At 37.8% G+C, this 7506-nt stretch overlaps 1 pseudogene; it reads left to right on the forward strand.

Moving 5' to 3' along the window:
* Nucleotides 1–4522: 4522 nt before the first annotated feature.
* On the forward strand, nt 4523–5050 carry LOC102436256 (annotated as a pseudogene).
* Nucleotides 5051–7506: the final 2456 nt, after the last annotated feature.

Consider the following 7506-nt stretch of genomic DNA (forward strand, 5'->3'; position numbering starts at 1 on the left):
TATAAAATAAAATAAAGAAAAAAAAAAAATTAATCACAATTATTTCTTTACAATACAGAAAAATTCCCCTTTAAATGTCTATTCAATATCTCCACATATGACAAACAAGCACAGGATATGTGCACTCGGGTTCACTGATGAGCTTATACATTATCTCACTTGGGCAACAATTTAAAATTTAATAGCAATATAAATAACACTTTTCAAACATAGCAATGGAAGCAAATAGATATTCCTAGAGAATACAGTGGGGTCCCTAAGGCTTTGCAGGGAACAATCAGAGTGACAAACCCCTCACAGAGCACGCGTAACAAAGACTGAGGCCCAGAAAGGAGGGGAGTGCTCCCATCATCTGTAAAAGAGTTGAGTCTACAACTCAAACTTCATAGATTCCAGTCCACTGTTACTAGGCCTTGAGAGAAATAGGAGACCCTTATTTCATCACAATGATCCTTTAGGATCACAAAGTTTTTGTGTTTTGTTTTTATTATTTTAAATGATGGGAACAAAACTCCTCTTTGCACTCCAGCCTCTTTGACTAGCAGGAGCCAGATCCATTCCTTGTCTCATTACAGCCCCCAAGCCCCACCCCCAGCTCTCCTTTCTCTGTTCCCACCCCCGAGCCTTAGGAATTCCTTCCTGAAACTGTGTGTGAGAAGCTTGGGAAAGCTAAATGGGTAGAACACCGAGTTTCCAATGCAGCACATTAATATTTTGAAGTTCCACCAGATTTACTTGAAGCCTGCCTCGTGTTTATAAATCCAGCTGGCATCTGGCATTTGTTATGAAAGTAACTCAACTTTAAAAATGCCTGCCAGCCCTGTGGCAAGTCAAGTCGCACCGACTTAATGGGAAGGATAGCTGCTAACTTCTCTCCAGGTCAACCAGATGCCGCATGCTGCCAGCTCACCTATCACCAGAATATTAACATGATCTTCAAAGCTCTATGATCTGCATTGGGATCCATTTTACAAAATAAGCTTGTGACACCACAAGCTGAACACTGACCCGTAAGCCAGAAACATCTCTTTATGTAGCTCCCCTGACATTTCAAAGAGCTTTTTTCTCCGTTGTATCCATATCTCCATACCTGTGTTTTTACTAGGTGCCTAGGATCCTGTTACAATGCCCCACGGAAATCTGACTCACAGGCACACGATCTGGGTTCCAAAACAATTTTACATGTGCTTAAATATTAAAGCAGAAGGCATGAAATAAAAATTATGGGAGTGGAAATTATGAATATTTCCTTCTGCCACTATTGCTTTCCCCATGCTTTAGTTGTTTGGGTAAAGAAATGGACATTTCAAAAACTAGCCTCAGTTGGCAGAGAGAGTCGATGTATGTGCACTTCAATTTTCCCCAGTAATGGGGTCTCAGTACACTGGATCTCCACGTATTTTGTGAGATCTCAAACTCTTTTTTTAAATATATATATTTTTTATTGATTTCAGAGAGGAAGGAAGAGGAAAAGAGAGAGATAGAAACATCAATGATGAGAGAGAATCATTGATTAGCTGCCTTCTGCATGCCCCACACTGGGGACTGAGCCTGCAACTCGGGCTTGTGTCCTGACCTGGAATCAAATTGTGACTTCCTGGTTCATAGGTCGAGGCTCAACCACTGAGCCACACCAGCCGGGCTGAGATCTCAAACTCTTACCAAGGTGTTTTCAAACCTGGTAAGTACCTTTGTATCTCCTAATATCCCCCTAGACATGGACACTCTGATGGCTGTAATTTACTCCAAGAAGAAGCACGAAATATCCTTGGGGTGGTAGGTCTGGTGAAATAGGCAGGTGGTTTTATATATACAGCGAAAGGAAACTAACAAAACACAGATGTCATATTTTTTTCTTTAATTGCACTTTTAACAACAGAAGTTTCTCACGTTTCTCTTTCATTCTCAGCTGATATGTTGTGACCAATAGCATGGGATTTGGAGGAAAGACAGGGAAATAAAGGTTAAAATTGAGGAAATTATCTCTCTAGGATTATATTTGTTCTCGTTTCTACTGGGATGTCTTATTTTTATGATACCTTGTAAATATCCTGTTCCCAAATTTCATATGATTCAACAATTTGAGAGGGAGAAAATTTATGATCTCAAGAACTCAGAGGATTTTATTTTAAGAAAGCTCTTTGGAAATGAATATGTTCTCTATAGTATCCAGAATCTACTTAACATAACAATTCATCTTATTTACAAGTGTGGTACACAAATGAGACCATAGGCTCAAGCAGAGACCGTGTACATGAGTGGTGTCAAAATAGCCTTTCTCATTCTTTGGCAGAAGCAGCTCATTTCCCAGAATGAATGCCTTCGCCTGGCAGTTCCAGTTCCCTGAAGTGAAACTGGTAAGTAGGGTTGATCTTTCTGCTTCCTCACTGGCCAGGGAAATTATTATTTGGACTATAGGATGTTTGCTTGCATTCAATTTAGCATTATATCATTTACCTGTGGCTATTTGTTTCATGGGCATAAATCCTGACTCCCCAAAACACTGTGAAGGGCCCACATCATGTATTGCTTCAGCTTCACCATCAAGGGAGAGAGACCCAAAGGAATATCAGAGATCTGGACACTTGGAAAAGTTATAGCTCAGTCAAATTTTCCCTTGGTGCTTACAGAATATTATGATTAAGTAGAAAGGCTTTTTTTTTTCCTCAAGGAGGGAAAGAAGAGAAGAAGAGGGAGGAAGAAAGTGATGAAAGACAATTAGAAGGAAGGGAAATAAAGAAAATTTATGTGTCAAGCCATTTGGCTGCATACCTATTTATTTAACTACATTATTATTATTATTATTATTATTATTACATTTTAAAGATGAGGCGACCAAGTTTCCAATAGGTTAAGTAACCAGCTGAGCCAGAATTTGATTTCAACAGTCCAACCTTTAATCAGGTGAGGGCTTTCTTGAAAAACATGAAACCAAGAAGGTAACATTGCTTTGCCTTTTTGCATTGGTGGAGAGTTCATGTGGAGAATAGAAGGGTTTGGGTATAAAAAACAAAGTTTGGGAAACTCTGCCTGTGTTCCTTTCTACGTCTACTTCATAACTTTAGTCCTTATATTTTCTCTGTTTAAACACCTTGTCTCAGAAACAATCTTGATAATTTTTTTCTATTGCCAATTTCAATGTTGACATGCCCCATATGTTCGGCCGCCTTAGGAATCCTTTGCTGCCCTGAGCCTACGGAGGAAAGTTTTGCGCCTTCTCTATACAACATGAACTTTTATTGGTCCTCTCCCCATTCCATCCTCCACCTGCCTGAACACAAACAAAGGGAACTTCAAGAAAGGTGGGGGTTTTGTTTGTTTTTCTTTTCTTTTCTGCACAATGCTGGCATTGTTTATAAAATGTTGACACAGAATATATTTGAATTGATGAACTACATCCTTTCTAAATACACATAAACGAGTTTTAGTGTTAGTAACTTGTTTGAGTTATCATAAAAACCATGCTTGCCCAGCTGGTGTGGCTCAGTGGCTAAGCTTTGACCTATGAACCAGGAGGTCATGGTTCGATTCCTGGTCAGAGCACATGCCCAGGTTGCGGGCTTGATCCCCAGTGTGGGGTATGCAGGAGGCAGCCAATCAATGATTCTCTCTCATCATTGATGTTTCTATCTCTCTCTCCCTCTCCCTTCCTCCCTGAAATCAATAAAAACATATTTTTAAAAAAGAGAAAAAAACATGTTTCATTTATTCTACAAGTATCCACTGAACCCTAGTGTATGCCAGGGAGTGTTCTATGTACTGTAGATTTAAGAGCAAAGAAAGTTGAGAAAGATCTTCCTCTATTACACAAAGTAAACCAACAAAAATAAACCTCTTAAAGATGACATAAAATTATAGCAATTGCATCTTTCAAATTCTATTGGGATGTGACATGCCTCTGCTATATTCAGTGAGTCTAAGGAACTAGCGTATTTATGCCTGCAACTAAAAAGTTGCATAGCTTTAAATTCATTCCTCTTGTAGCTGTAAGGGGACAACTAGAAGTATCCATCTACGATCCTTTATAGACACTAGTAGCTGAAACTAAAAATTAAATTATAAAAGTTTATTTTTGAGACATTTCTAAATTTTTTAAAAGACACACTCATTAAGAAAATCCTTAAGTAGTATTTTTTAATTGGAAAACAACCCATGATACTTATGCAGTAAATAAAAGTAAATATACATAAGGAAGCTAATCTATTTGAAAACATGGCTATCTTGGAAGGGAATTTTTATTTCTGTGTTGTACATGTAACAGGATTGCCAACAGTGGAAACATTAGTTGCTCTGTGTCAGTAGACAAAATAAAGGAGTGTTTTTTGGTAGTATGTACATTCACACATATGGACTAAATCAGGGTGAACCAAGGTTAACATCCTGATTTAAGGCTAACTTTTAACAAATAGTATTTCCAAGAGCATTTGAGTAGGTCAGTTAGTGTTTTTTAATAGCTAAAAGACACTTCTGTTTTGAAACCATGAACATGGAAAAAAGGCATTTAGTACTTGTTTTTGGCTCTTTCTCGTCAATGAGGCGGCGGAGCAGCAGCCGCAGAGATGCAGATCTTTGTGAAGACCCTGACTGGCAAGACCATCACCCTTGCGGTTGAGCCCAGTGACACCATTGAGAATGTCAAAGCTAAAATCCAAGACAAGGAGGGCATCCCACCTGACCAGCAGCGTCTGATTTTTGCGGGCAAACAGCTAGAGGATGGTCGCACTCTCTCAGACTACAATATTCAGAAAGAGTCCACCCTGCACTTGGTGCTGCGTCTCAGGGGTGGCATCATCGAACCCTCCCTCCGCCAGCTCGTGCAAAAGTACAACTGCGACAAGATGATCTGCCGCAAGTGTTACGCCCGCCTGCACCCCCGTGCTGTCAACTGCCGCAAGGAGAAGTGCGGCCACACCAACAACCTGCGCCCCAAGAAGAAGGTTAAATAAGGCCCCTCCACCAACTCCTTGGGTCCACAGGGCAGCCTTCTACCTGAACCCTGTGACGCTGGTGCCTCAATAAAGTTTCTGTTTTGTTGACTGGAAAAAAAAAATACTTGTGTTTGCCTGTGGCATTCATTGTATGTTTTGACCTCTCAAGTAATTTGCTTTTCATTGATACATACGAAGTTGAAATATTTCAATTATTGGAACTTAAATTTTGCAAGGTTTTACAATAGAACAAGAACCCAGTGTTTTGAGGAAAATCTTGCTATAAATATCTGTTTGGTCCTTAGTACAGTTAAAATGTGAACAGATTATTCTAGTTAAACCAAAAGTGTCAACACGTAAACTTGTTTTAATTAAGTAATTTTTCTATAAAATTATACGAGTAAATTACTTCTTTGCTATTTACAAAAATGTGCTAGAATTCTGGATTTGCTTCTAAGGGAGTAATTTCTTGGTTAACTTCATCATAGATATTGTGTTTTTTGGAAAGTTAGGGAAACTAATAAGTTCAAAATGTTAAAAATAAAGGAAATGTTATTTTTTGTTCAAAAATACAAGGTAACATCTCAACATTAGCTTTTAGTTCTTTCTATTTGAAGAGAATTAGTATTAAAGTTTACACAGACTGGAAATATTAGAAATTGAGAGTTCTAAATTGGCAAATTTATTTAAAGCATATCAATAAGTTTTTCTTGGTGGAAATTCTCTCCCAGTTTTAAATATTTATGGGAGATGATGTAGAATATATCTCCTGGTTAAAAACTTTTGAAAAGCTATTATACTACAGAAATTCTTGCACATGGACATTGAGAGACATAAAAATATCTATGGAAGTTCAATTGTAATAGAGGAAAACAATTTAAACATTCATCTAGGTTTTATGGTATAGCAGAGAATATGTTATGCTATTTTTATATTAGGCACATAGAAAGACTACATATTTCAGTCTTCCTGCCATTTAGATGGGACCATGTAACTGAATTCTGTAGAAAACGTAGAGAATATGTGCATCTGTTTTAGTAATGGTCATACATGCCTCACGCAGTAACCTTCTCTTTGTCCTTCTTTGTCCCCCATGTGCTCTCCCTGTGTCTCTATGTCCTTCTCCATCTCTCGCTCTGCTCACTCACCTGCACAGACAGTGCCCACACCTGCACTCCCATCTCCATGGTGCAATCCAAGATTGCAAGATGGTGATGCACACAGTTGGAAGGAGCCAGGATCCCTGAGGTCAGTGGTTGGAGGACACACAGAAGGAGAGCTACCCAACAAGGTACATCTGCATCAGACACTATGGGAGCAAAAAATAAGCCACTCGATGTTTTAAGGTCATTTTCTATCTATCTAACCTAAACAAATAGATGAATTGTACGTTAGTCCCACTATAGAATACCATATAGCAGCAAAAATGAATAATTTGCAGCTACAGCAATTTAAGTAAATGTCAGATGAATCTAAGCCTAAAAAATAAGATGATGAGGAATTCACATAATATTACTTTATTTATATAAAGTTCAAAAATATGCAATACTGATCTACGCATTAAGTTTTGCTAACATATAAAGTTAAAAGAGAAGCCAGAGAATCATAGATATAATATTTATGATACTGACCGCCTTTGAGTAGTAGTAATGGAATATGTTAGGATGCAAAGGCATACACACAAGGAATATTAGTAACTTTCTTTACTAAGGTGGGTAGTGGAGGCACGAGTGTGGTTTTTTTTTGTTGTTGTTGTTGTTGTTTTTTGGTATATTCCTTCCTTAAACCATACATATATTTTATATTTTTTAAATTTTTATAGTTGCTTAGTATTTCATATTTTTAGAGAAGAATAACTAAAAATCAGTCCAAATATTGCAAAATAGGAAAAAGAATTTCCAGTTAACAATTTCTCCAAAAGAATTTGGCAAGGAGAAAGATCACCAGGCAGAGGTTCTGAAGAATGATACTCTGTAGTCAATAGAAATTGCAACAGAGTTATTCTGGAGAAACAAAAACATAGCAATCAAAGCCTAATGGAAATAATTAATTTATTTTATAATTTGTCTACTATTGAGGAATCCACAATCATCTGTTTGAGATATGTTCCCCAAATGGACCAATATAAGCATAAATTCACTGAGTTTGAAAGTTCTTACAAAACATAGCTGGCTGAAGAAGTTGATTGAAAAATATTTTTCCTTAGAATTTTTTAAAATAGCAGCTAGAATCATAACACTTTAGAAATGAATGACACTCTAGAGATTCTAGGTGGGGATTCTCAATCTTGCCCACATAATAGAATCACCTAGACAGTTTAAAAAAATCCCTTTACTGCCTGGCCAGTGTGGCTCAGTAGTTGAGCATTGACCTATGAACCAGGAGGTCACAGTTCGATTCCCATTTTGGGCACATGCCTGGGCTGTGGGCTCAATTCCCAGTGTGGGGCATGCAAGAGGCAGCTGATCAACGATTCTCTCTCATCATTAATGTTTCTATCTCTCCCTCTCCCTTCCTCTCTGAAATCAATAAAAAATATATTTTTAAAAAATCCCAATACTTAGGCTGCACCAGAGAC

The sequence above is a fragment of the Myotis lucifugus genome, unplaced genomic scaffold, assembly GCF_000147115.1.
Source record: "Myotis lucifugus unplaced genomic scaffold, Myoluc2.0 scaffold_68, whole genome shotgun sequence".
NCBI lineage: Eukaryota > Metazoa > Chordata > Mammalia > Chiroptera > Vespertilionidae > Myotis > Myotis lucifugus.